Here is a 20,371-nt window from a genome sequence, read left to right as displayed (position 1 = left end):
AAAAGAAGATTGGTGCAAAAGGCTGTCGTCAGTCAATCTAATGAAATTGGTTTCAGATTGCACCTTGTTGAACTGGTGCAACCCTGTGTATAGACGAGTGCTTAACTTGTACATTTCAGTGCTACCTCAGGCCCATGAATAGCTTGCATGCCCCTTTTTGCCCCAGGATATCTACAGGCAGACCACTGTTATGCAGAGCTGGCAGGGCAACCTGGATATTGGCCCAACCACTTTTTGGCCAGGCCAATCCTGAGTGACACTAGGGCCCATGTGCCAGGTTGCAAGGCCCCACCCTCAAATTTGGAGGGGGTTGGTGTAGGGGCTTATAGGGGTCAGGCTGCTAGTGAGGGCCTGCCTGAGAGGGAAAGAGGAAGATCAGTTGGGGGGGGTGCAAATCTATTCCCCTCCCCCCCCGCACACACATTAAATTGCACTCTACAGGCTAGGGTGTCAGTTTGGGTAACAACCCCCCTTCAAGTTGTCATCGGAAGTCCTACTATTCAGCCCCTTAGCATTAATGCACAGACCTCAGCCACTTGAGCTAATGGAGCACTTCTGTTGGATAATGGCCTGTTACCCTGTATGTGGCTCAGTCACTAAAGGGGGATGCGCGCGCACTTTAAAAGTGTCTTACGTTTGCAGGGCTAGCAGCTAAAAGAAAAATATCTGTAACTTGAGCACATCGGAGTGGGAGTCATTAGGATTCCAAGCACACAGCCCAAAGGGCAATCTTGCAGAGTTGCCTTTCACGGTAGAATTGCACTTTAAAGTGACATGAAGACAGGTGGAAATAAAATAGGCTTGACATAAATGTTGCATGAATGAATGGAGTTGTCTTACACCGAGCCCTGAGAAACTCAGCGGCGGGCAGGCGGGCAGGGGGCAAGCACGGGGCGCGGGCGGGGGGCGGCGCGGGCGTCATTTGGGGCTTGCGCGCTGTGGGAGGGCGCGAGCTCATGCCTGCCGGGGCGGCGGGACTGCGGCGACCTGACGCGCGGACCTGCCGCGCCTCGGACCGCGCCGGTTCCCATCTCGCTCGGCGCGGCGCGCGCCCGCGGCTGGTCCCGCTCTCGTCCGTGGACGGCCCGGCAGGCTGCCCGGGGCATGCGGCCATCGAGCGCCGCCCCCCCCCCAGATGCCCAGCGGGAAGAGGGGAAGAGGGGACCCGCGGGGGGGGGGAAGGCGGCGCGCGCCGCGCGCTGCTTGGGGCAGCGTGATTTGTAGAGCCGCCCCTGCTCAGCGGATACAGTTTGCTAGAGCTCCTGCAAAGGCTTTCTTCCAGTTTTGTTTGCATGAAGTCCTTGATTCCTGAGTTTTTTGCAAAAACAAAATCACCTTTTACATGAGACTTGCAATTACATTCATACCTAGTTGTAAGGCTCCTTTGCACTGCCAGAGTGGTGTAAAAGGAGCCTGGTGTGTATGACAATCAAGTTTTTTGGCTGGTTTTGGATCAGCCTTCCCCTTGCCTTAACCCAAGTTACATATTGGCTTCTACTAAACTGAAACATTAGCTTTCTAGGTGGCAGTAGGGGCCAGTGAATTGGTTTCTACTATAATTGCGGAGACCTGGAGCTATTCCTAGCTTTGCTACTTAGGTGCTCTTGCACCTGTCACTCTTATCTCTGTACTTTTGTTTCACCTCCCATGGCCGATTTAAATTGTAAGCTCTTTGACGTAAGGACTGGTTTTTTTGTTCACTAAGTTTATGCAGCACCTAGCACATTAGGACCCTGACCTCAGTTGTGCACCTGTGGGTGCTACTGCCGTATAAACAGGAAGACCAAAAGAGCTATGACCTGGGTTGAGCTTAAAGAGAAGCTTTTGTGGCAACTCCAATCTAGATGCTTTGCACCAGTTTCTGATCTGTTACACCAGTGGAGCAACTGAATAATTCCATTTGAGTCAGTAGAGTTACACCAGCGCGTGACCAAAATCGGGACTTGTGCCTTTAATTAAAGGGTTGTGTGCAGCCACAGACCCTAGCATGCTATGGCCTCTTTGCTAGCCTCCAAATGGCACTAGGTCAGCTTGCTGCTTTTGTTGTGTATTGCTGTAATCCCTTGGGACTTGGCAATAAAAAGCACAGACCGTAGATCTGTGGTTCCATCACCCAGCTCCAGGCTGTCTGTGCCGTCTCCCACTTCGGCTTTACTTCCACATGCTGGTTTGCTTAGCTTTACTCAGTCAAGTCGGTCGGCTTCCCAAAGGAGCCCATCCAGGACTTCAGTTCCAAACCTCTGGCCTCTCAAATGGCAAAGGAAAACAGCAGTTAGAGTGCTCCTGACTTTCTGTAATTGTTTGTCGAGCTGGTGGGGGGGAAAAATTCAACATTTGCAATTTTGACACTTTTCATCCAAACTTCGAATTTACATGAGAAATGGGTCAATTTAAAAAAAAAAATCCTAAAAGGTCCCACTTGTTTGACAGATTCTAATGAATTGGAACAGAGTGGCCCAGGAATTGCCAGACTGTATCAGAACAATGGCCCAGCTAGTTACTGACTGTCAGTAACAACTGCATCAAAAGAAGAAATCTGCAGTAGGCAATTATGAAATAAACAAAACCAAGTGCACAAACTGAGATGTCTCAAGCTATTTTTTGGGCTACTTTTCTTCTAGTTGAATATATTAGAAATTTAGGGGTAGAAAGATGTACTCAAATTCAGTTCTTCCTGTGAAATCCTGCATCTCTCGTGGAAAAACTCCAGAACCAAATATTTCTATTTAATTGACCATCTTGTTTGCCAGAACTTGAGATAACATCAACTAGCGTTCTGGAATGGACTGTTGGAGTTGGGTGCCTAAATCTCTTAGGCACCTTAAAAGCCCACTTCAATTTCTTTTTGTTTGTTTGTTTTTTTGGCTGTGAAACAGAATAGCTGTTATCCAGCCCGCCCTAGGTCAGAGCAGGATGGGGAGATAGGCATGCTCCCCTCATTGTGTACTAGCCTATTTTTGCTTTGGTATGTGATACTAGGTGCAGGGCAATGAAAAATCCAGTATGGAAACTAAGTGTCATCCTGTGTCAAATAAGTGAGACTTGGCTGGCTGGAATTATCCATAGATTTAAATTCCTCTTGCTGGCAGTGACTACTGAGAGGTCAGAAAACAAAGGACTTGCTAGGAAGGATCTTGTGGGATGAGAAGCAGAGAGATCTACCCTTAAAGTCAGAGACAAACATATCTTAAGGGGAGAGTCCTGTTCTGCCTTTCCCAGATACTGCAACATTAAAGTCTAGTTATGGTTAGAAAAGTCACTATGTAAACATGGCACCATCCCATTGAAAGGATATGCTCGGTGCCAATGAGTCATATCTGCTGGCTTTGTTGCAACAAACCTTTTTATTCCCAATGGCCATATGCAACCAGCAGCCATGGGAGAGAGCTGGATTCTATTAATGCATCAGAGCAATTCTCAGTTGATCTTCACTTACAGTATCTTTATTGCTGGTGATATTGTAGCAGGCAGAAATAACCCAGGTGGGTTTTCATATTCAGATGGAGCATGCAATACTAGCAGTCGGCGGGAGAGATCCACCTTTGACTCATGAACTGAACAAATTTGAGCTGGAAGTCATTGAAAGGGAATAAATAGGGGCACTCATAAAGTCACTTCTGCACATGTGATTCAGGCACTGTCTTGGGATTTAGAAGTCAGTTCAGTTCCTGGCTGTGCTGCAGGCTTCCTGTGTGAAGCAAGGCAGATGAGTTAATCTCTCTGGGTCTTGGTGACCTAGCTGCAAAACAGGGATAACCAACTACCTCATGTGGGTGTTGAGGACGAATCCATTGATTGTGGGAATCTGTGGCAGTTACCACCATCACTTGAAACGTTTATGAATGGGGTTATATGATGGAGTTGTCTGTGATAGCAGGATACTGAGATTGATCACCTCAGAGGTCCTTTCCAGTCCTGTTTACCATGACAGTACCTAGATGCACAGAATTACTTCATGGGATGGGAAGAAAACCTTTGCCTTGTGATTTTTGACCTATGGTGCCCTTACCAGAAGCTTCCACTTCAAGAGTAAGTTCTGGCTCTTACTCAAAACTGCTGGAATGGAAGATGCTGAAATCTAGACTGAGCCTCCACCAGACACTGATACTATTGGGCTACCTAAAGGTTTGTCTGCCCGTGACCAGTCAAAACGTATACTCCCGCACTCTGGTTTGCAGTGCACTGGGCATAGGGAGGAAGGAGAAGAGGTTCATGGGACTTCACCAAATGTCTGGCTGAACTCCAAATGCAAAAGCAAAGCATGGAAAACATGCTGGGAATTCTGTATTAGATCTGGCCTAATCAATAAAGTCCAATTTCCTAGCTCATTACTTGTAGGCTCGTGATGCTGGGGCAGAATTTTTTTTTTTTTTTAAAAAAGAAACATATGGAAGCAATTAGTAGAAACTTCATTCAAAAAAACATTAAGGTGCTTGTAGCATTAAAGCTCAAGTGATCCGTACTCTGGGACCATAATTCACTGACACTTAATAGCATTTACCCTGCAGATGTGCATTTTATGCAGAAATATCAGCTTACCACTTTGAAAAATTAACCTATTGAAGGCTGTCAAGCTCTGAGCACGCTCTGGGGAGTATTATATGTTGGCTGCATGGTAATCTTTCTTGCCCAGGGGATGGAAAAGAGCTGGGTTAATTGGGAAGCAGAGGTTTTTTAACCTGGCAGCAAGAGGAGAGGATTGTACTCTTTGGTTGCACTAGAAAGAAAACTTCCCTTGTAAAATTCATTGAGACTTGGGCAGACCTTGTAGCATTGAAAGTGCTCCTGAGTGCAGGGAGGCCTGTAGGCAAACGATTTAGTGGAGAGGGGCAAGGTTTCCAGGGTGTTTAGGACACAATGGAGTCTCCATACAGAGCTGGGGTAATATCTAAAGGTTGATTGCCAGTCCATATAGGATATCAGATTTCAGACCAGCCTGCTGCTTCCCTGGAGAATACCATGCCATGGTAAATAACCCCCGGCAGTTTGTGTTCTGCTAAATCTTTCTAGTCTTCCCAGTGAAGAGCCAAATCATTTGTTCTCAGGGGGATGGGGGAGTACATATAGGGACAATTGAACAAATGCGTCATCTGTCCGACTGTGCAACTGTCTCCTGAGAGAAGAGGTGGAATCTCTATTGCTAGGCCCATTTAAAACCTGACTGGGCAAAATGTCCTGGCTGGGGAAGGATGGGGTGGACTATATGAAGTGATAGGTATTTCCCAGCTCCAAGACTTGTCATTCAAAATTTTTCAATCACCCCTATCTGAGAGTGAAATATTTTTGCCAGCAGAAGATGAGGTTTCATCAAAATTGAAATCTTCCACAAGAAGAGACCAATCATGACACAACTTTCCATCAGGAAAAATTATTTTTTTTTGGTGGAGGCTGACATTAATGGGTCTGTCAATCTGATGTGCTGTAGGGGTTCTGTAGAGATGTAGTTCTGGGTCCTACGTGCTCCTATCTTCCCCTATGGCAATGGACTACATCTCCCATGATGCACAACAGTTTCTCCCTATGGCTAAGCCACCACACTGCCTCCTGGACAATATAGTCTGGCTGAGGCCTGTGCCTCTCCAGAGGGCCCTGGGATCCTGTAGGACGTAGAACTACAGCTCCCATGAGGCAGCATGGCTGCTCATGTAATGTCCCCATCTATGTTGACCCAAATTGAAATATTTTGACATTTCTGAATAGAAATTGTTTTGTTGTCACTGTTCATCCCAATTAGCCAATGGACAGCTGCATTCCCCATAGCTGGAAAAAAAATGTAATTTTCATTCTCTAGTCTCAAGTGCTGAGCTGGTTTTTCTGAGGAAGAAACTTCTGTCTCACTGAGACTCCTTATCTGCCACCTCCTTCACTAAGAGCAGCTCAACACACCACTGCTTGAAGTGGGCTGCACTGGCAGGAGATGTGTTAGAAGTAGAATACCAGCACAAAGTATTTGTAGGAAAATTAGCCTGAGCACACCAGGATAACCACAGCCTGCTACCAAAGGGCGAGAGGAACTGCTAATGGGCTCAACTTGCCACTTACAAGCTTGCTGTAAGGAGCTGCAGATCTAAAGATTTCCCCAGACAGCAACCACCTCCACCTAACTGCTCTGGTAGCAGAAATATTCAGCAGGTTATGAGGCTCAGGGGCCCAGACACCATAGGGTGTGTTGCCCCTGAGGAGGGGCCCAACTGATAGGACATCCTGATTCCTGACTGAGCTGGGGAGAATACAGGAAGTTTGTCTGTAGCTAGCTGTTGCTACAGAGCTGGTGCTGCTGGCTCCGGATTAGGGTTGCCAACCCTCCACGATTGTCCTGGAGTCTCCAGGAATTAAAGATTGTCATGTGACGAGAACTCCAGGCATACGTCCAACCAAAATTGGCAGCCCTACTGGATCTAGTCCATTCTTGATGCCTGAGTCTGGCTGTAGCCACTAGTCCAGCTCCCCATGACCTGGCCTTGACACTTGCCAAGAAACTGCATTATGAGGCAGTAGACTCACCACTAAACTTCAGGTGAGTGGCTAAAAAGATCTCCTAAGGCTACCTACTGAAAGACCAAGTACAGTCTATGGTAAATAGCTGCCAACCTTCTTTGATAATTTGTCTGCACCAGCCAGTGCCCTCAGCCTCTCATTTCGTGTTCACTCCATTTGCCACCATGGATCTTGGGTTGCTCGGAGCCCTAGTCCTGCCATTGTTATCAATAGCAGCCCATACAGCACATGGAAGCAAATGGGAGACAGGCAGGGGTGATGCAACAGCAGAGTCAGCACAGTGGGGTTTTAAGGCCAGGAGGAGGCCTGGAGACCAGTCATATACCCCTGAAGGATTAGTACTAGCATGTGCAGCAGTGAGTGGGACTGGAAGTTAGGAGTGACCGTTGCAGTATAATATGCTTTTCATAGCATCAGTGAAACAAACTGGCATCTCGGCATACTCAGACACTTCTGTTTCTGGATCACCTGGACATCTGTGATCCCACTACTCCTGAAAGTCAGTTGCTTTAGTGATTCTTTGTCTCTAATCTCTGATTGCCCATGGTAGTTCCAAGTGTTACATGCTGGCACTGCGGGTCTTTCTCCCCTTCCAGAGGCTGAACCATATAGAGACTAGAACCTGTTGCTGCTGCAATTGAAGGAAGCTTAGTGTTTCGCTCAAGGAGTAGAAATTCATGCTTGCAGATGCAGAGCTCTTGGGTTAAATCCTTGCAGATGACCCTATCAGAAGCTTTATTACATAAGATTAGTGAGATGACTCCATTACTGTTACAGGTACTCTCTAGTCCTAATTCCCCCCACAACTCCCACCAAACCACAGTACAAACAATGGTACATGTATCAATGTTCTAATGCTCAATTTCAAAGTCTTGTTGAAATATGTCAACTGAGTTGTGGTTTTGAGTTCATGTTTCCTGTATTTGCCGCTTGTACCAAGCCTTCTGAACATCAATAAAATATTAAAGTGGGGTGGGATGGGGGAGATACTGCAGCATCAGATACAAACATAGGAACTTTAAATAAGGGGAGATATCTAGGCATTTGGCTATTTTTAGGTAAGCTAGACACTGGTGGTTAGTGTGTACGTTATGTTAATAACTAAGATTAATGCAACTATCAAATTAATCGACAGATTTTGTTCTATCCAAGATGGTAGCATTTGCTATATTAAACCTGGTAAAAACATTAATGAAAATGTCCCTTCCCCCCAAAAATGAGTATTTTTGTTCAGTTTCCCAGTTTTCAATGAAACATACTTTCCATTTTTTCCAAAATCAGAACCTGGAAATGTGGAAACCACTTTTTTATTTCTGGGAGGCTTTTGGGGGGTGGGGGGGAGTGACATTTTGAAAAAAAAATCATTTTCTTTTGAAAATTCTCGTGGAAGATATCTACCATGTCCCTAAGAGTTCTATATGTTACCCTTGCTTTTTCTGGTAAAAGTATCTCTAGATTCACTTTGGAAACTTCATATTTAGGGGGGGGGGGAAATATATGTATTTTCCAAAAAAGGAAAAGTATTGACCCACTCTACACTGGAGAATCATCCAAGAATAATTTTATGGTTAAAACTTCAATCCAGATTTAATTTCCTGGTTCTGCCACAGACCTCGAGCAAGTTACTTGGCATTCTATGCCTCAGTTTCCTCTGTAGAGCTATCTAACACTTCCTTTGTCCTACCCTGGGCCTGTCTTGTCTATTTAGATTGTTTGCTGCTAAGGACCAGGACAATACATGTGTATATAGTGCTTAGCACGTTGTTTTTTGTTGGAGTTTGTGTGCTACTGAAAGATAAATAATCCTACAGGCTCCCTGTTAGAATCCTGAGCCCCTATGAGGTTTTGGCAGTGCTAGAGCTCCTGCATTGCTGTCCTGAGTCCCTGGTAGCCTGGCGAGACAAGTCATTCAACTAGACTGAGGTCTCTCCCAATTTGTGTCACCCAGGGTCTCCTTCAAACCTGTCTCTCTTGAGTTGAAAGGCTAACTCACCATCCAGCCCTGTCAGGGATGTTTTACTGAAATCCAAAGAATCTCCATAATTCTCCTGTAGGTATGTGTTTTCCAGACGCAGCCCTGCTCTGCTTCTAGCAAACTCATGGCATATATAACTCCCCTGAGTCACCATAAACCTTCAGTGTAATCAGAATCAAAGGGCTCTGCTGGCTGAATAGTCAGCAGGCTGCCTATGAACTGTTAGTTCACTTTTCATATTAAAAACCCACCCCACCCCTGGAATTGAATTAGGAAAGCAAGAACCAAGGTCTTTCTTTTAATGCATTTCAATTACCAAGGTGCCTGTTGGTCACAGGAACTGCAGGGACTCTGGGTTATTTATTCAGCCTCCTGGATCCTGGTCTCTTTCTCAGCTGGAGTTTAGATCAGGCTCTTGTCTTCCACATATCTTTGAAGAACAATAAGGTGGGTGGGTGGGGATTTAATCTTATCACCAGCCTGCAGGACAATAACAGGAAAGGGCAGGGAGCCAGGAGCTGGAGGTGGGGAGGGAAGAAGGGTTAAAACCAGAACCTTGTGGTGCCCCAGGGACATCTTTAATCAGAGGCCTGGCTGGCGTGCTGCTATTTCTCCTGGCAAACACCAGTTGCAAAGGGGGGGGGGGGAAGAAAAGCCAATTGTGTGCAGCCAGGTTGGGAGTAACAAGCAAGTCAGGCAAAGATTAAAGGCCACTTCCCCTATTAGTCCACTGGGCGCTGCACGTGGGGAAACTGAAATGCATCCATGTCCAACGTTCGCTATGCTGGGCCACCACTTCAGCTGATGTAGCCCCGTTGACGGCAATAGAGCTGTGCCCGTTGACACCAACCGAGGATCTGGCCTACCCCTCTCTTTAGCTGTGTAGTAAGATGTGTGAGCGGTTTGTACTTCTGCAAGGTTGGTACCTGTGGGAACTCCCCTCCCACCTCAGAAGCCTCAAGTAACCAGATATTCCAAGTATCCAGCAGCTGTCATGTAAGCAGAGCCAGTTGTGTCCTTATGTTGAATAACTGACGTGATCAGTATTGGAGTGGTTTTGTTTAAGAAGATTATTCAACAGTTCTCTTCCCTTTATTCATGCCTCGCACTGGCAGAATGAACAAACTGCTTGGAGAATGGCGCTGCTGCAGGGAAAACCTTAGAACAGCTAAGCTTGGGGAGAGAACTTGCAATGAGATTTAATTGTTGTTATTAAACAATCCTCCAGCAAAAAAACTTTAGGACCAGACTTCAAAGAGAAACTGCTGAGCTCCAGTTCATCTGCAAATTTGACACCATCAGCTCAGGATTAAACAAAGACTGTGAATGGCTTGCCAACTACAGAACCAGTTTCTCCTCCCGTGGTTTTCACACCTCTACTGCTAGAACAGGGCCTCATCCTCCCTGATTGAACTAACCTCGTTATCTCTAGCTTGCTTCTTGCTTGCTTATATTCACCTGCCCCTGGAAATTTCCACTCTTGCATCCGACGAAGTGGGTATTCACCCACGAAAGCTCATCCTGCAAAACGTCTGTTAGTCTATAAGGTGCCACAGGATTCTTTGCTGCTTTTACAGAACCAGACTAACACGGCTACCCCTCTGATAATTGTTGTGTACACAGAACTAAAAGACCAGTCCCTGACCTATTAGTTGTTGTTGCCTGATTACAAATGAAGCCCCAGCCCCAGGAAGACAGTAAGTTTGGATGATCTATTTACTGGGCCCATTCTGGAGTGGAAACTCCACCAGTTCCACCCACATGGGTCTTTGTTTACCTGAATGATGATCATAGATATCTGCGTCTGCATATGAACTAAGGGATTGAGGTGCCCATGAGAGTATTCCTGCATGGCCCTTTGCAGAATCAGAACTAGCATGGGCTGAAATGTGTTGAAGTTCCAACATATTTGCCAACCTTTTGAATTTCAACCCTTTGACATTTAAAAATAAAAGGTAAACACTTTAATTTCAGTTTTGTGAAATGTCCCTTCTCTGTTCCGCACTAGCTATAGATCTTTTTTTTTCCAAATTTCAACCAAATCAAAATTTCAAATTTTGAAATAGAGGGAAATTTAAAAAGATTCACAGCTTCCTTCCCTGTGCCCCCACCCAAATTTCCCACAACTACTTTTAATTGAGTCCAGTAAAGACCACAACATAAGGAAAGTTAACTTCTGAAAAACAAATCATGTGCTTTATTTGAGTTTTTTCTTGATTGGCTAAAGCACCCACCAATGTCTTTTCTCTAAGCCAGTCAGCTTCCTTTTTATAACAGTAGGATGAACTGCTACTGATCCAGCTCCTAGAAAAATGACTTGGCTTGTGATGACATTTCTCTCCCCACTGGTTTTTATTTAATTGTTTAAATCAGCCAGTAGAATACCCATGAAGACAGGTGCATTGCAACAGGGGAATAGCCCCACCTTTTGAAAATCAGATCTGTTTCTCTGGCCTATATCAAGTACCAGGAGACCATTAGCTTGTCACAATACCTTGCCCTATTGACAGTATCTTTTAATTATACAGATGTATTATCTCATCTGCAACATTTGAGAACCCTCATCTCAGTGTCTCTTTATGAATATTTTACTGGCACTTTTATTGCAGGCATCAGAAAATCAAGAAAGGGAGGAGTGATGAAAGTCTTTTTGGAAATGGAAGAGCAGGGATTAGGAGAGGGCAAAATGTACATTTATGAAGACAATTAAAGGGAAAGTATCATAACATGAGTACTGAAGAACAGATGTGTAGGACTGGGAGCAATGAAAACAAAGAGTAATGCAATGTTAAATATGATCCCTGTGAAGAAACAAAATCCATTGACTTGGAATTTTTGCTAACTTTCTTATTGGCATCAGTTCAGACCCTAGAGAGAGGTGACCAACATATAGCAGATAGTTGGCCACATTAAACATTGGGCAAAGTAGCAGCAAAAGCAGCTATGGGGAGAAAGTCTGACCATGTTAAATGCAAAGGGACAAATTTAGCTGCTTATCAAGAAGGCAAGTGTGGTCTAGTGGACGAGGCAAGGATGTGGTAGGGCTGGCTTTGAGTCCCTCTTCCATAGCCATCCTGGGTTAAATCACTTGGAGTTGGATCCCAAAGGGATTTAGGTGCATAGGTCCAAAATTTAGATCCTCCACCACCTCTGTTGAACTGGCACCTTCATTTCCGCCAGTAAAGTCCCATAGGTTCCTAGATTTCTGATACTGCATGCACACATACACAGCTGTCTAAGTCCTGACACTACTGAGTGGCTTGAACCTCCGCCCCAGTGAGATCCTCAAACTAGGTGTCCCTGACCTGTCACTTGAGCTGGTAGACATGCACAGAAGGCCACCTCAGAGCATGCTGACTGACTCAGGCCCTGTATCAAACAGCGTAGACATGGTGGTGGTGGGATCCCCATTTATACTTAATAGTTCAGGGGTTAGATGTTCACCCTAGATGTGGGAGACTTGGATCCAACTCTGCCTCAGGGGAGCAAGGACTCGAACTCAGGTGTCCCTCACCTGGGTGAGTGCCCTTATTGGATATAAGGGAGACAATGGAGCCTCCCTGTTTTTTGTTGTGATAAAGGCTGACATGGCTGACATGACAAGGCTGACATGAGGTTTCATGGCTGAGAATCCCAAGCGGAGGACGGCACCTCCCTCCAACCCAGAATTAGGCACTTAATTCCTGTTGAGGGGGCTGGGCCTAAGCCCCTTGGGCTTTCCTATCGGCTGGCTTAGGCAGTTCCCCGCTGAGCATGCAGGTTTCTGTGAATCCTGTTCTTAGGAGGCCAACTCTGCCCCTACATTGGGGAGGGGCAGGATAGCTCAGTGGTTTGAGCATTGGCCTGCTAACCCCAGAGTTGAAAATTCAATCCTTGAGGGAGCTATTTAGGGATCCAGGGCAAAAATCTGTCTGGGGATTGGTTCTCCCTTAAGCAGAGGGATGGACTAGATGACCTCCTGAGGTCCCTTCCAACCCTGATGTTCTATGATTGTATTGGATGTCTGACTGCTTAGCTCAAGGCTGGGGAATTCCATGGCAGGGCACCCCACCATTAGGAGTGGCAATACTGATACATCCCCTTTGTGGATCTGGTCCTTTCTCTCTCTCTCTCTCCGTGCCTGTTTCCCCTGTACAATGGGGATACCAGAACTGCCCTACCTCACAATGAAGCTGTCCGGCTTAGTACATTGAAGATTGTGAAATGCTCTTCTGGTAACTAAACATGCCCAGTTTTTTAACCTTTCATCAACAGTCAGGTTTTCTGAACCTTTTATCATTTTTGTTGTTCACTTCTGTCCCTCTCCCATCTGATCCACATTTCCTAAGGTGTGGTGCCCAGGATTGGACACAGATGTCCATCTAAGGACTCTCCAGGGCCAAAACCAGAGGGATAATTACCTCCCATGTCTTACAAATGTCAACCCTGTTAATAAACCCCAGAATGGTATTTGCATTTTTTGCAACTGTATCACATTGTCAGCTCATATTCAGTTTGCAATCCCCTCTTCCCCCCAGCTCCTTAGCAGTACTACAGCCAACCCAGTTATTCTCCCTATTGTAGTGCTTTCGATTTTTTTTCCTTACCAAGTGTAATACTTTGCATTTGTCTTTTTGTTGAATTTCATCTAGTTGATCAGACCAATTATCCAATGTATCAAGGTGATTTTGAATTCTAATCCTGTCCTCCAAAGTGCTTGCTAACCCTCCCAGCTTGGTGTCATCCACAAATGTAAGCATACTCTCCACTCCATTATCCAAGTCATTAATGAAATTATAGAATAGTGCCAGACCCAAGATGGACCCCTGCGGGACACTACAGGATACATCCTCCCAGTTTGGCAGCAAACCACTGATAAATAAATACTTCGGTCTCCTGGGACCTCTCCCATCTTCCATGAGATCTCAAAAATCACTAATGGTTCTAAGATTGCTTCAGCTTCCTTGAGTGCCCTAGGGTGCATTTCATCAGGCTTTGCCGACTTGAATACATCAAATTCATTTAAATAATCTTTAACCTGTTCTTTCCCTTCTCTGGCTTGCGTTCCTTCCACCTTTGTTGTGAATGTTAATTGTGTTCAGTGTTTGCTCACAATTAACCCTTTAAGTGAAGATTGAAAGAAGATAGGCACTAAACAGGGTTCTTTCCTAATGTCTGACTGGGTCTTTCTCAAAGAGAACTTGGGAGGGGCAGTCAGAAGGAGAAATGAGCAAAAACAAACAGCATCAGATTCTGAAAAGCTTCATACCCACTCTCCCAATTCCTGCCACATGATGGCTGGGCTAATGGAAATGGCACTGGAAGATCAGGCTTCAATTCCCAGATCCTCAAAGGCATTTAGATGCCTAACCGTCACTGAAATCAGCTAAAACGATTGGTCCTTTAGGAGTCTGCATTCCTACATAGTGATGATCCCAAAGCAATTTATAGCACCAAAGTTTTGCAATAAAGTGCAGTTTCCTAATCTAAGCAAGGGAGAAAGTGTCATGCCTAATGAAGCTTTGTTCATCTAGTCTAGATCTGAAATGTTTTGCAGGTGTTTGTTTCAGAGATGAGGACAGATAATGAATAAAACATGTTTGTTCTTTAGTCTTCAGCAAATGTGACAAGCTCCAATCTTATGACTGGAGGAATGATATGAAATACGAGTTTGAGCTCATCTGAAAAGCTCCTAACTAATCCAAGATGTTGCATTGAGTATTCTTGCTTATATGGGTTATGTTGTGGGCCAGGGTTTATAAGGGACCAGGGAGATAAAGAGGGGGTGGAATGATCTTTAAAAAGACAGCAGGATGTGATCTCTGACCGATGAGGATATAATACCGAGCATTAACGCAAATGCTGGCGTTGTCCCTTTGCTTTAAGACTGATTTGACCTGGCTGTTTTGGAGCCCAAAGGAAAAGCAAAGCGGGGGGAAAAAACCATTCTGCGCCAAAGTTTATTACATTAAAGCACACATGCAAAACAAGCCTCCAGAGTCTATGGGTATTAGCATAATGAGGTCACTGTTTGAGCAGGGAATCCAACAAAGAAGAGACTACATTTAGAACCAGAAAAGTTCTGCTATTGATTATTAAAGTTGCCCCTAGAGGTGCCAGTATGGGTCAGGGCCCCATTGCGCTGGGTGTTGGACAAAGGCAGAGCTAGATCTGCTGAAACTCAGCACTCGAAATCAGGGCCAGATTTGCATAAGAACCCAGCATGGTGGGTGTACATTGGGTGTGGAGCACATTTGAAAAGTCTGACTTCTTATTTAGGTGCCTTAAAGTGAGCTAAGCTGTTTGGGAAACCTGGAGCCTACAACACAGATACAAAGAGGCTAGCTTCACAGAACTGTGACTCCTCTTTTTCACTTCTCAGGCATTTATTCTGTCCTGCAAAGCAGGGCCAGCTTCAGGCACAGCTTAGCAAGCAGGTGCTTGGGGTGGCCACTCCGGAGAGCGGCAGCAGGTCCAGCTATTCGGCGGCAATTTGGCGGAGGGTCCCTCACGCCCGATCAGAGTGAAGGAACTACCTCTGAATTGAGCAGATCATGGCTTTTGGGGGGGGGGGGGGCTGGTTTGGGGCAGCAAAACCCCTGGAGCCGGCCCTGCTGAAAACAATAAGGGTTACAGCACTAGTGTATCCCTTAGCTGGATGCTATTATGTATGGGCATGGGAAATATTAGATCACATTGCTTGAAGTCAGTTTTTCAAGCCATACGAACAATTCCCCAAACTGTGCTCTCACTCCCGTGTTCTGCAGATATGAAGCAATTCCACTGACATGGAAGTGGTGATTGTTCTGAAGTAAGGGCCTGCTCCTTCTCCCACAGACATCAGCTGGAGTTGTCCCATAGGCCCTTACTCTGGAGTAACTGAATTCAACCCACCCTTTGTAACAAACACGTATTTTCAGTCCTGCTGTCAAGAAAACATTGTTCTAGCCTTCTCCTTGCATAAGCAGTTGCTAAGAGCCACTAGGTGTCACTGCAATATAATTTACCGTATCCGTATCATGCTTGCAGTGGTGGTGTAGCTGTCAGTCCCAGGATATTAGAGAGCCAAGATGGGGGAGGTAATATCTTTTATTGGACCAACTTCAATTGGTGAAAGAGACAAGCTTCTGAGCGTAGACAGAGTCCTTCCTCAGGTCTGGGGAAAGTACTCAGAATGTCACAGATAAATACAAGGTGGAAAAGGCTAGCATCCTGAGCGTGTCAGCAAGACCCACCAGCAAGATACCTGGGAAAGAATCCTCTGTAATAATTCAGAGCCCTCCCCATCTAACATCCCATCTTTGGTCACTGGGGATATTTGCTACCAGCAGTCCCAGATGGGCCACCCCAATACACATATCAAGCTCAGTCTCGAAGCCAGTTAAGATTTTGCCCCCACAGGTCCCATGGAAAGGCTGTTCCAGAATTTCACTCCTCTCATGGTTAGAAACTCTCGTCTAATCTCAAGCCTACACTTGTTGATGGCCAGTTTATAGCAATTTGTTCTTCTGTCAATGCTGGTGCTTTAATTTAAATACCTTGTCTCCCTCCCTGGTATTTATTCCTCTGATGTATTTAGAGAGCAGATCCTCAAAGGTATTTAGGCTCCTAAAATCCATTGGAATCAATGGACATTAAGACGCTAAATAGCTTTTGAGGACGTGGGCCAAAAGCACTGTATAAGTGTGGTTAGAAACCAGTGGTAAATGGGCTCAGCTGCCCTAGAGAGGAGTAATGAATATGAAATTATAAACCACTCCCTTGCCGCTTTCTCTAAATTCCTGGCTTCTGGCTTACTTAGAACTGGAAAAGCCTCATCTCTAGGCCTGATCAAAAACTTTCCATCAAAACTTGGAAAATTGGGGTTTTGAGAAAAAGAACTTTCACAGGAAGTGTCTGCTTCCCTCCCAAATCTTGATGTTCAAATAGAAAACCGCTCTTCCTCCCCCCACCAGTTTTTTTTGGGGGGGCTGATTTTTTTTTTTAAATGTTGGCAGTTTTCAGCTAAATATTTTCAGTTGTGTGTGGGGGGGGGGAGAGGGGGAGGTCAATTTGTTTTGACAAAAGGTCAAACATTTTTCCTGGAAAAAAGCCCTCTTTTTCTGACCAGCTCAATCAGTTCAGCTAAACACTTAGGGTACGTCCACAGTACAAAATTAATTCACATTTATTCTATTCAAATGTTTGGAAGCAATTTTATACATTCGGTGTCATGTGTCCCCACTAAAGTGAGTGAATTTGGCTGAGTGCAGAGGCTAGCATCGAATGTCAGAGCAGTGCACTGTGGGAAGCTATCCCACAGTTCCCGCAGTCCCTGCCGCCCATTGGAATTGTGGGTTTAGCTTCCAGTGCATGATAGGACAAGAACATTCTCATGGGTGTTTCTGGGTGTGTACCGTCACTCGCTCCTCCCTCTATGAAAGCTACGGCAGACGCCATGCTGCCAGCAGATGGTGCGGTACAGTGCACCGCCTGTCTCCTGGTACTATGAATCCACCTCGCATGTCCTCTCGTCTTTCTATCTACTCTTTTAACTAACCTTTTCCTGCCCTTTTTTTTGGCTACCATGAACCGAGCAGCACAGCTTCCTCTGCAAACTCTGCTCTTGCACTGCTAGCTAACTTTTCCATGTTGTCTGTTCTGGGCTTGTGTGCAAGCTACAGAAGGCAACAATTCCCCACCGTTTTTCGGCCACTGTGAACTGAGCCGCACAGTTTCTGCCGCTTTTTCCATGTTGTTGGTCCTGGGCTCCCGTGGAAGATACAGAAGGCAACAATTCTCTGCCGTTTTTCAGCCATTGTAACCTTAGCCGCACAGCTTCCGCTGCAAACTCTGCTCTCCCACTCTTGCAGCTCTAGCGAGCTTCCCGACTCCGTGAAAGCTACATAAGACAACCATTTACCACCTTTTATCGGCCTTTTTCCTCCATGCATTCAGCTGGGCCCTGTCAGTGCGGGAGGACTGCATGAGCATTAAGAATAGTTCCTGGCTGGGGGGAAAATGGATTCCTCACTTGCTGCCTGTGCACTGTCGTCGTCCTCGTCCTCCTCTTCATCCTCCAATAACTCTTCCTCCTTGCTCCTCGCAACTCCTCCCTTGCAGGTGTCCATGGACAGTGGTGGGGTAGTGGTGACATCAGCCCCCCATAATTGCATGCAGTTCATGGTAGAAGCAGAATTTATGGGGCTGTGACCCAGAGGGCCTGTTTGCCTCCCTGGCTTTTTGGTATGCTTGCATGAGCGCCTTGATTTTATTTATTTATTTATTTTTGTATGACACTGCTCTGTGTCCCTGGAGTAGCCTCTTTCCGTCATGGCCCTGGAGACTTCAGTGTACTTATTTGTATTCCTTTTTTTGGAACATAGTTCTGCCATAACAGACTCATCTCCCCAACATGCAATGACATCCAGTACCTCCCGTTCGGACCATGCTGGAGCTAATCTGCGAATCCAGGACTGCTTGATTTCCTGTGATGGTGGACTCTGCATGGCAGACTGTGCTGATGGTGACCAAACAGAAAATGAAATTCAAAAGTTCCTGGGGCTTTTCCTGCCCACCTGGCTAGTGCATCAGGGTTGAGTGTTGTCCAGAGTGGTCACAAGGGAGCATTCTGGGATAGCTCCCAGAGGCCAATAACATTGAATTGCGTCCATAATACCTTTAACCTGGGATTGCGATCTCAATTTAAACGCTGCTACTCCTTGCTGAGGTGGAGTACAGAAATCAGATTAAAGAGCCCTTTAAATCGGGGGGGGAGGGGGAATGGTTTGGTCGTGTGGACGGAATCATTTTTTTTCTAATTAACTCTGCTAATTCCGAAATAACAGACTAGTGTAGACGAGGCCTTAGACACTGCCAGACTTGTGCTTAAGTCCTTCCCTGTTCACCAACACTTTTAATAAGTTTTTGCTCAAGCTCGTGGGCTCCAATGCTTCTCCTAGAAGATGTCCTTGATTTGGATTCTAAGCTGGTGGTCAATTGGGCTAGTTCCACTGGTGTCAATATAGCTTTGCTGATTTATACCAGCTTGGAATCTGGCCTGAGTAAAGATTGAATAGAGCGTGTATTATTTGACTCTGAGGGAAGTATGTTCAACTCCAGCTGGAAGATGGCCAGGGAGTGGGTGCAAGTCATAATGTTACTTGTGGCATTCAATAAGGTGTAGAAAATGAGTGTGATGGACAGGCTAGGGGAAAGGGGACACCATAGCAGAAAAAAACACTAACTTCCTGTAAATTGTTCTTTTGCCCAGTGGGTGTGTTGGGCCTTGTTGGGCCTGATCCTTCTCTTGCACCTCACAACTCCACTGATTTTTCCATGGAGGTACTCCGGATATACTCCAGTTTGAAGAAGAATAGATATGGCCCTCTTGTAAATGCTCATTGAATGCCAAAAAGCAGCAGCAATTTACCACTTACCCTTCCTCCCTGACCAGTTTACTCTAGAGACGCAATTTCTTTCACACCACCGTGACTGAACTTGGATCAGAAACCTCCCTAGGAAATTGCTTACTGAGTTTTTAGGTCTGAATTTAGCACAGAGAGGCTCAACAATTTGCCCAAGGCCATCAGTTAACGGCTGTGGGGAGAGATCAGAACTCAGGAGTATCTAGTGCCTTGCCTCTCACCAAGATACTGCTAAAGTTCTTATTTTTAGAACCTTTTCTGGTATGTCACTATTATCCTTACAACTCGGAACGAGGTGTCTAGGAATGTGACCTCAAAGTAGCCCAAAATACAAATTCCGTGGAGAGTGCCGCCATCATAACATGCTGCTGCAAATCAGGATGGCTCCAATCGACTCCAATGCAATTTAGCTTAGGCTGAGGACCTGGATCTTTTCCTTTCACACTGATCAGGACTCAGCAGAACTCCATTATTCTAAAACTTACTCTCACACCACTGGGGATAAGTGAGCTCTGAGCCTCAAACTTGGAACCCTTCTAGAACTTTATGATCTCTAGGAAGGTGAAGTTCCTGGGTTCTAGATTCTAGATCCTTTTAGAACTTCTAGAATTCAGAATGGCCTCATCAAAGTAAATGGCCCTAACTTTTTGTATTTACCGGTATTTTCTTCATCTCTTCTGTCGTGTTGTAATCTACTCAGTTGTGTTCCTTGGGGATATTCTTCTTCAGTTCCCCATCCAGTCCTTCTGCACCTTACTGAACATCTTACATGCTGTCAATAGCCCTTCTTCCTGTTGGGTCAACTAATATCTCCTAGGAGACTTCACAGAGCATTCCAACTCTTTAGAAGAATAGCTGGCTCAAATGGTTCGTTCCAGTGTGTATTCCCGGAAGGATCTAATCCCTGACTTCTCGTATTGTGTTATACAAGCACTGGCCACTATTCAGAATAATTTTCCTTTCAGTTCTGTCTGCAAACTCTAAGTTTTTTAACCCAAATGGCCTTTTCCTATCAAAAACACTCACTGTCAAAACCGGTGAAGGCAGCTGCTAAGTTGTTCAGTTTTGGCCTGTTCCTTTTTGCAAGAGGAAAGAATAAAATAGTGCATTATGATTCATCCCAGTATGATTTGCCAAAAAAACTCTTGAACCAAATAGTCCTTTTGCACATTATTTTACTATTTGCCAGACAACAGTTTAAAAAAAAATTCCTTCTAAAGAGCTAAAAAGAGATCCATGAATATTATTTCTATTACAGTGGATTATCACTGAGACAAGGACCCCATTGTGGTAGGCTCTGCACATACACACGTTAAGAGATCATTCCTGCCCTGAAAAGCTTAGTCTACGTAGACAAAGTGTGGGGGAAAGAGTATCCACATAAGATACTGAGAGATTAAGTGACTAGCCCAAGATCACACAGTCATTCGGTGGCAGAGAAGGGAATTCAACCTAGATTTCTTACTGTCAGTCCAGTGCCTTAACCAGAAAACCATCCTTCCTCTCTTTAATA

At 45.3% G+C, this 20,371-nt stretch overlaps 1 long non-coding RNA gene across 1 annotated transcript; it reads right to left on the bottom strand.

Annotated features, from left to right (window-relative positions):
- Positions 1–3,421: 3,421 nt before the first annotated feature.
- Positions 3,422–19,646, bottom strand: LOC120375839. Its single transcript, XR_005586828.1, has 2 exons — positions 19,516–19,646; positions 3,422–3,688 (listed from the first exon to the last, which is right to left on the bottom strand). It is a non-coding gene; the product is annotated as an uncharacterized LOC120375839 (long non-coding RNA).
- Between the last annotated feature and the right edge of the window lie 725 nt (positions 19,647–20,371).

This window comes from Mauremys reevesii, linkage group 12, assembly GCF_016161935.1.
Source record: "Mauremys reevesii isolate NIE-2019 linkage group 12, ASM1616193v1, whole genome shotgun sequence".
Taxonomy (NCBI): Eukaryota; Metazoa; Chordata; order Testudines; family Geoemydidae; genus Mauremys; species Mauremys reevesii.
This window is presented reverse-complemented; position numbering and strand designations above follow the sequence as displayed.